This window comes from Lampetra fluviatilis, chromosome 2, assembly GCF_964198595.1.
Source record: "Lampetra fluviatilis chromosome 2, kcLamFluv1.1, whole genome shotgun sequence".
NCBI lineage: Eukaryota > Metazoa > Chordata > Hyperoartia > Petromyzontiformes > Petromyzontidae > Lampetra > Lampetra fluviatilis.
In genome coordinates, this window is record NC_136276.1 from 32,442,860 (window position 1) to 32,452,681 (window position 9,822).

Genomic DNA, 9,822 nt, shown 5'->3' on the forward strand with positions numbered 1-9,822 from the left:
TTCTTTCGGTAAAGTCACGTAGAAGAGAAATAATAAAATAATGATTTTTTTTTTATATAAACTAATTATTTTCTTTTTCTTATTCTATTATTTTCCTTCTACGTGACTTTACCGAAAGAACCAAGCAGATGAATCCCTGCAGTCACGAAAGCTTTAAATCGAAATTTATTGGTAGGTTATAATTGCTGGCGAGTGACAACTATTGATAATGATTGAATTCTAATTGTCATATTTTGTAATATATCAACTTTGATGGATGGGAAATTAAGGTCATACATCTATCGACCTCAATAATGGCGTAGCATGATAGGCATAGGTCCTGGTGCAAACCATGAAATGGTCTTAATTCCCCCACCCCCCCCTCTGCCTATCCCACCCTATGGACCTCTCCTAGTGCAGTTTCACCACTCAAACACTCCACAGTTCCCGCCGCTGGACCTTGACGTGCCTGCATGTAGTTGAGGCTGGACCTTGAGCTGGACACGGTGCTCTGGATGGAAGCGCTGCGTTCGTCCTCCGCTGCCCGCGGGGTCGGGAGGTCGCGTGCGAGGATGCGCATGGAGTATTTGCTCGTGTATGAGAACGGCTCCGGTGACGACGTCGATGATGGCGGTGACGACAACACGAGAGGCGCGTCTCCCTGGCAGAGTCTGCCCGATGCCAGCAGCAGGGTCCGGTCGCCAAAGAGGCACATGCCTGGAAGAGCGCAGAGTGCAGTGACGCGCAGGGCGGTGTGTCTGAGTGTGATAAGCCTGGACATTTGGAGTTTGCGTGTCTTTCTCTCCGTGGTCACGTGGGGTTTTCTCCGGGTCCTCCGGTTTTTTGCTTCGCATGTGGAATCATGCGTTTAGAGTATGTGGCTGGTATAAAGTTCTCCATAATAAGCTACTTCATATTCATCTTCTTGGTTCTAAGTTACGTAGAAGGGAAATAATAAAATAATAAAAATAAAACATAATAAAATAATTCTCACGACGTTTCGGCCACAACGCAAGCAGCGTCTTCCCGACAGACCTGTTCTTCACCTGAGGACGGCTGCTTGCATTGTGGCCGAAACGTCGTAAGAATTATTTTATTATGTTTTATTAGTATTATTTTATTATTTCCCTTCTACGTGACTTTACCGAAAGAACCAAGAAGATGAATCCCTGCAGTCACGAAAGCTTTAAATCGAAAAAATAAGCCACTTCGTTGAGCTATCTGTTGTGGCCACGTCGCTTCTGGAAAGAGAGCAATATATCGCAGTGGGCCTTTCCTGGCAAAACTAAATTAGTTTAAATTTCGATTTAAAGCTTTCGTGACTGCAGGGATTCATCTTCTTGGTTCTTTCGGTAAAGTCACGTAGAAGGGAAATAATAAAATAAAAAAAATAAAACATAATAAATTAATTCTCACGACGTTTCGGCTACGCTCCAAGTTTGGTGGTGTTTCATTCTTCACCTGAGGACGGCTGCTTGCGTTGTAGCCGAAACGTCGTGAGAATTATTTTATTATGTTTTAGTTTTATTATTTTATTATTTCCCTTCTACGTGACTTTACCGAAAGAACCAAGAAGATAAATTAGTTTAGTTTATCGCTTTCAGATTTCTCAACGTGATTTCCTGCTCAATCGAGCATTGAGGCAGTGCTCATCTCCTCTTCACGTAGCCCTGAGCCAGTGGTGGAAGAACTTCCATAATCTCATGTTTGGGCTGAGTCTATCCATAGGATGGCCACTGTTGACGTCCCGGTCGGCGTAATGGTTAGCACACTGGATGGTGAGCCCATCAACACGAGTGGGTTAGATTCCTGACCACGACTAACATCAGTGGAAAGTGTCAATTAACCCCTTCACATGAATGTCATCAGTCGTCTCTCGTATGGCTAATGTAAATGCAGAACAACCACTTACAATTTCACATTGAGGTGTTCAAGCCATGCAACCACGTCAGGAGCCGGGGAGTGTATCGCTGTGACGTCTCCTTCGTACTTGTGGATCAGGCATTGCGTCGTTTATACGTCGTACGGTCCGTTCCAAATCTCATCGGTGCTTGGCCGGATCGCGCAGGGCGCTGCACCACACGCGCGATTTTGGCCCGCTACCTTTAACCTTCTCTTCCGACGCCAGGCGAACGCTGCCGCTGGCCACGACGGAGCCCAGGGGTCCCAGCGTGAAGAGCAACACGAGGCCCGCGGCGTTGGATGCCAGGGCCAGCGTCGCCGAGCGAGGCTCGAAGGCGACCAGGTCTGGCACGGCGAGGCCCGGCATGAGCACGCGACGGTTGGCGCACGTGCCGTGGCTGCTGCCGTCGAAGGACACGAGCAGGAGCGTAGAGGGCGGGGGCCCCGCGGCCAGGGAGTTCGCGGACTCCACGCAGTGACACAAGTCCGCCGAGCTGCGATGCTGCAAGGCATGGGCCGGATGGATTAAAAGGTAAAAATATATATATACCGATACCACAATATTATCGTTGTCATCATCACGAGCATCGGGATGCTACCGCGGGGGTAATGGTTCGCGGTCTATGGTTTGCAATCCTAGAGGTTAGCAGTTCAAACCAATCTTTTGGTGCGACAGTTAAAACAATGGGGCAAGTTTCTTGAGTCCACCTGCCTCTATCCAAGCAGCCGTATAAATGTGTAACACCAAAGTCGATCGGCAGTTACAGCTGTCGATCAGGAAAAATTTGAAAAAAATCTCACCGTGGTCATTTAGCCAACGATGTTAGCGATGGCTGGGAATCGAACTCAGGTGGCATGTGGAGGTCATAATGCAGTGTACTAACGACCGTGACAACCAATCCCTCTTCACGTACATTGCCATAAATGACAAATCAAGGGAAATATTCGCTTACGTTGTTATATGCATGTCGAAGTAACCATTGGCGCGGCCGTGAATCTCTCACCCTCGGGTGGCCCGGCAGCGCCTTCATCTCTTCAATTCCCGGTTCGACAGCGGGTGCGAGGGAGACTTGAGAGCTCGCCAGTCGCTCGCCCGCCGTTTTATTGTGAGGCCACGGAGTTGGCGCTGCCGCCACCGCCGCCAGCCCCGGCGCCTCCAACGCCACCGCCAGGAGCGACCCCCCCACAGGTAGCGCCGCAGAGGCGAACCCTCCCAGGTGGAATATGGGGCAGGTGGCAGACGGGGACAGGGACCGACGCGCCTCGTGCCACTCGTACAAGAAGATGGAGTCACCCGCGGCAACAACCAGACGCCTGCCACCGTCGCTCCACGCTGCGCACCGCACGGCTTGCGGGCAGCAGGGATGGCGCAGCTGGTGCTGGTGCTGCTGCTGCTGGTGGTGTTGGTGGTGCGGCAAGGGGACGCGGATCCGCGAGTTGCCCTGGCGGGCAGCGGGCAGCAGCCACGCCTCGCCGCCGGTGAGCAAGGCCAGCGCGTCGCTGTTCGGGTGCCACACGCAGCCCTGGGGCAGGATGGGCTGGCGCACCGCCACCTCGCAGGTCTGCGAAACGAGCAGGTTCGCGCAAGGGTCGTACCCTTTGGCCGCCGGGTCCGACGGGAGCTGGCCCACGTGGCGCAGGAGCCACACGGTGGCGTGGCGCTTGTGCTGGACGGCGAGCAGCGCCGCCGAGCCGGGGCAGCAGAAGGCGCCCCAGCAGAGGTCCCGCACGTGCTCGAACGTGCCGATGATGGAGTTGTCAAGCAGCGAACAAGAGGTGGTACTGGCGGGCGAGACCGGTCCGGTTGTGGGCGAGGCTCCGACTCCCACTGCGAACAAGGAAGGGTGCCGTTGTTTATTTCTGTGGCTGGCGTTGAGGTTGTTATGTATGTTGAACTTCTTTCGCACCGTACGTAGATAACCGTGCTAATCTGAGGTGCGGGGGATGGACAACAAACTGAACACAAAAATAAGTTCTCAAGAAATTAGTTTTTCAATCAAAATGATTTAAATGCAGATAACTCCAGTGGCTTCCTAATATCAGGAGAGCGTTCCAGACGGCCGCAGAAGCAAGCACACCTGAAAGTGCACGATGCGGTGGCCGTTTCTGTTCGATGGCTGAGCCAAAAGCCGCTGCTCCTGCCAGAGTTCGAGTGATGATGGTTTACGCACCTTGAAATAGCCGAATTTGCAAGGTTTGTGTAGTGTTTCTTTATAGACAAGGATCATCATTGTTATCGTTCACGAATGCTACTTCCAAATCATGTTGATCTCATGTCATTCATCAAAGTTTGTACTCCAATTGTGTTTTTGTATTGTTTGTTATTGTAACTTCCTGACCCGCCACTACTGGACATCTGTGAAAAAGAGCTTTATAGCTCTTCGGATTCTACCAGTAAAAATAAATATTCTGATTCTGAAGTTACTTTCATCTTCAACTTTGTCACAATCATCATTATCTTCAATACTGCTATCATCATTATCATCATTATAAAAATCATCCACCAATGTTATCTTCACCATCATCATCGTCCACAAATGTGATTTCCAAAACATGAATTGCAATTTATCATCCATTAATACAATGCTACTTTCATCATCACCGTCTGTACTGCTCTCATGAACAACCATCGTCCACCAATTGTTACCGAGTCATCATCATCGTCGTCGTCACAATCACCTGCCGTGTCTGTTCGCCCGTCCTTGTCGGAGTCGGCGCTACGGAGTCTCAGGCAGGCGAGCATCACGCGGCGCCCGTCCGTCCAGGCGAGGCCGTGCACGGGGTGCAGGGCCTTGCGGAGTGCGTTGGCTCCGCACCGCGGCATCTTCGTTCGTCCCAGCTCCATCTAAACTACAAAAGAAAAAAGAAGCGACCTGGCGCCTGCCACAAATGATAGCTCAACGAAGTGTCTCATCGTCGCGTGGAAATGTACAGCGGGCAAATGCGCTAATCGCACTTTGATTCTAAATGTGGAGGGGAAAACCGGAGAACCCGGAGAAAAATCCACCCGACCGCACGGGGAGATCACGCAAACTCCAAATATACAGCAGCAGGCGTCAGGGTCGGGATCGAACCCACGACCTCCTGTATACCAGATGAAGTCGTTAACATCTCACGACGGGGAGAGAGAGACACGCAAACTCCAAATATACAACAGGCGTCAGGGTCGGGATCGAACCCACTACCTCCTGTATACCAGATGACGTCGTTAACATCTCACCACGGGGAGAGAGAGACACGCAAACTCCAAATATACAACAGGCGTCAGGGTCGGGATCGAAGCCACGACCTCCTGTATACCAGATGAGGTCGTTAACATCTCACCACGGGGAGAGAGAGACACGCAAACTCCAAATATACAGCAGCAGGTGTCAGGGTCGAGATCGAACCCACGACCTCCTGTATACCAGATGAGGTAGTTAACATCTCACCACGGGGAGAGAGAGACACGCAAACTCCAAATATACAGCAGCAGGCGTCAGGGTCGGGATCGAACCCACGACCTCCTGTATACCAGATGAGGTAGTTAACATCTCACCACGGGGAGAGAGAGACACGCAAACTCCAAATATACAACAGGCGTCAGGGTCTAGATCGAACCCACTACCTCCTGTATACCAGATGAGGTCGTTAACATCTCCCGCAGCTCCCGGTCAAGCGGCGCTGTTCGCCAAAATTCGAGATCGTACTAATCGGAGGTGCGGGGAAAGACAACAAACTAAACACAAAAAGCAGTTCTAAACAGATGCATCAACAGTTGCTGCAATATGAGCGACAGTCACATCCACCGTAAGCATCATCCGTGTAACTTCAACAGCGGAAATGTCATCACAACTAGCAATAGCATCAGCAGTAGCAGGAGCATCATCAATTATTGTTGTTATTAAGCAATGTTACATTATTCTTACCTGGAGGATTGTGTAGTCGACAGAGATTTTTCCAGATTTCCTGACTCTACGTCGCAGAACTTATACAAACGTTGAATCAAGCAATTTAGGAACTCGTAGATAACTTGATTTTGTATTTGTAATTCTCAACAGCATTACTACATATCCCGAATACAAATGCCTGTTCAGACATTGTAAAGCTTTACCAGACGCAGATAAGCGATTATAAATGGTGTGGCTTTGCTTTCCAACACACCAGTGTGCTCTACTAGTGACGATAACGAAATGGCGTGTTCTGTTAACGTGACAAACCTTACTAATCGGCTTTGTCGAGTGGTGGCCGGTTTAACGAAATATGTATATGTACGCGACCTAACCTGTATTATGGATAAATGTACCTTTCATAAGTATATGCTTTCATAGCATCATCTCTCGCAGCAGGTGCCATGGCTCTCTGACCAAAGCCTTGTGAGCCGCGCACAATTTATAAAAAAAAAAATGTTAGCCAAAACGCTGTAATCCGTGGCCAGATGTCCACACGGCTCATTGGATTACAGTGTCTCTGTGTGTCTCTGTGTGTGTCTGGCGCGGCGGTGGAGCGATGAGCGCGCCTCGCATCGCGACGAACTCGGCGGCCCGAGTTCCAATCTCGCTCACGGCCACTAACATCAGTGACGAATATTTGAACCGGTCCTGGGCTTCCCTAAAGTCAACTCAGCCTCAAATGTGTACCCGGTGCTGTGTGTAAACATCGCCACTGGGGAGACAAAGGCGGTCGGGCGTGGTGCTGGCCCCCCTACCCCCCTCGTGTGCCATTGCCGGCCTTCATCGGTGATCGCTAACAGCATTTTCCCAAACCAGTATGTTCAGGCTATACTTGGAATATTTGTTTTTGGTTGACCCCTCATGACCCGATAAACGTATCCCATCGCCTCCCGGAGGAGCTCCATCGTAATAATCATCGGTATTGCTGTGAAGGCAACATAAACATTGTCCAGATCTTTTGTGGATGTGTCAGCTCTCTCCACAGTCCAATATGGATTGCACGAAGAGTTCCCAGACAGCATTTAGTCTTAATGCTCAATTCCGCCGCATACACAAACAGTCTAAGTTTGATTTCGATTTAAAGCTTTCGTGACTGCAGGGATTCATCTTCTTGGTTCTTTCGGTAAAGTCACGTAGAAGGGAAATAATAAAATAATAAAAATAAAACATAATAAAATAATTATCACGACAACGCAAGCAGCCGTCCTCAGGTGAAGACCAGGTTTGTCGGGGAGACAGCGTCTGACGCTGTGGCCGAAACGTCGTGAGAATGATTTTATTATGTTTTATTGTTATTATTTTATTATTTCCCTTCTACGTGACTTTACCGAAAAAACCAAGAAGAAGTCTTAGTTTGGTTGGATAGAGGGGGCTCATCGGATGTGGCATGGGAGAGAGAAGAGATGGCCTGATGCGGTGCAAGAGGTCCCTTGCCTCTCTGGAAGATGTTTGAAATCAAGGGGCCGTCCATAGATGACGTCACGCACCTCTGGGGGGGGGGGGGGGTGTCAGACATTTGTGACGATGTGTGACGAGGGGGGGGGGGGGTTTGAGAAATGTGACGTCACAGCAAAATGCGAAACTTTAAATAAATATAGACAACACGTTCTACTTAATTAAATATACTTTTTAATAAATGTTTTCTCCTACAACATCAGAGTGCAGTGCAACAATAAATACGCACTACAATGACAATAGTTTAGCGATTTGAAGCATGTTTTATTTTCAAAAAGGAAATATGTTTTTTAGGGGGGGTGGGGCAGAGCTTTGTGACGTCATATTTGAGGGGGGGTCTGACTTTTTGTGACGCCGTGTAACGAGGGGAGGGGGTCAAAAATCGTCCAAAATCGCGTGACGTCATTTATGGGCGGCCCCTAAGGTGCTCGTGGGCAATTGGAGGCAGGTAGAGAAGCGACGCTCGCAACAATCAGCAGTCCGAAGCAATTATATTTGTCACTGGCATTGAGTAATTCACCTTTGGATGAGTGGTTAGCACGCTGCACCACGAACTCTGGTACCTGAGTTCAATTCCCGGCCACTGCTAATATCAGTGGTAAGCAGAGGTGGGACAAAGTCATTGTTATGCAAGTCCAAGTCGAGTCGCAAATCATCAAATTCATGACTCGAGTCTGACTCGAGTCCAAGTCACATGACTCGAGTCCACATCTCATAGGTGGGACAAAGTCATTGTTATGCAAGTCCAAGTCGAGTCGCAAGTCATCAAATTCATGACTCGAGTCTGACTCGAGTCCAAGTCACATGACTCGAGTCCACATCTCATAGGTGGGACAAAGTCATTGTTATGCAAGTCCAAGTCGAGTCGCAAGTCATCAAATTCATGACTCGAGTCTGACTCGAGTCCAAGTCACATGACTCGAGTCCACACCTCTGGTGGTAAGTGATTTCAGAACCAATCCATATCTGTCAAATAATCTTTCTGCTGCTGGATGAAGGCCGCCCCAGGCCGTTGCCATCTCTCACGATCCTGCGTTTTTGGGTTATGATTATGAAAAATTAACCCGTAAAAACAAAGTTTTTCACTATAAATCCTTTATATGCGTGGCATAGGTTTTATTTTATTATTCATTTCTGTTTTTCTTGAGTAAGAGTTTCATTTGTATCACATTGGTATTTAAAATTAAATATGAAAAAAAAATTCCTAAAAAGTGGAAAATTTTGGAAAAAAAATTTCACGAACATTCATTGTCACGCACAACGAGTCTGTGTGCAAAATGTCAGCTCGATTGGATCACGGGAAGTGGGTTCAAAAACGACCGAAAGATTTGCACGGTCGTAAGCAAGCAAGCGAACTTAATATAAAGGATTTAAAAAGGGGTCATTGCCTGACACGTCGCCTATATTATATGTTCGCTAACCCGTACTGACCAGGATGGTGAAGTATATATCATGGGGGGAGGGCTGCCCGGATCAAGATGATGACAAAATAAGAGGTTTTGACCTCTCCGGCAATGACACAATGTTCAAACACCAAAGAAACACTTACGACAAGGCATCAAGTGTGGTTGAGCAGACTTGATGCATGAGAAGAGGCGTTTATTTGGTGTTCGAACATCTTAACACCTTTCTAGATTTGAAGTTTTCGTGACTGCAAGGATCCATACTCTTTGGTTCTTTCGGTAAAGTAACGCAGGTGAAAAAATACTGAAATAATACAATGTAAAACATATTTTGTTATTTTCATTTTACTTTATTATTTTTGACCCCCCCCCCCCCCTCGTCACACGGCGTCACAAACAGTCAGACCGACCCCTCAAATATCATCTGGACCAGATGACGCCTTTTGTGAGACTAGGCTCTAAGGAAAGCTGTCTCGGGTGTGGACCAATCAACTTCAAGGACAGTGCATACATTATCAGAGTCATGTCTTTTGTTTGCATTATGACTGCAGGTATTGCGGTCTATGCAAACATGACTCCTTGTAAAAAGGTGTCAGTTTTAATCTTAATTTAGGAGCTTTCGTGACTGCAGGAATTATTCTTTGGTTCTTTTCGGTTAAGTCACGTCTAAAAATAAAATAATAAATTAAAATAAAATAACATATTACGACGTTTCGATTGCAACACAAGCAATCGTCATCAGGCATAAAAGAAATATCAACAAAAATCTAACTAGAAAAAACTATAGACAGACATACAAGCAGACAGACATCACAACGGCACACAGAGAGAGGAGCAAGCTGACAACGCGGCACGGGCACGCAAGCCTGAAAATTAGGAGGCAGGCACACGAAAATTAAATAACCTAGTAAAATATCGAAATGTAATGTAATACAACACAGAGAGTCGGTTAACACACAGTTTTGTTGCCAGATAGAAGGGTAAAAAAACAATTATCGTCGAGCTTCGTCAATGTTCTATTGTGATTGGTCGAGCGGCGGCGGCGGCTGCGTCACGAGCCGCGCTCTTGTCCAATCGCGAGCTTCGCCGGGCGGCGCCCGCGCTTATCGGCGCTGGGAAATGTAAAGTCGGGTGGCGCGTTACCGTGGCAA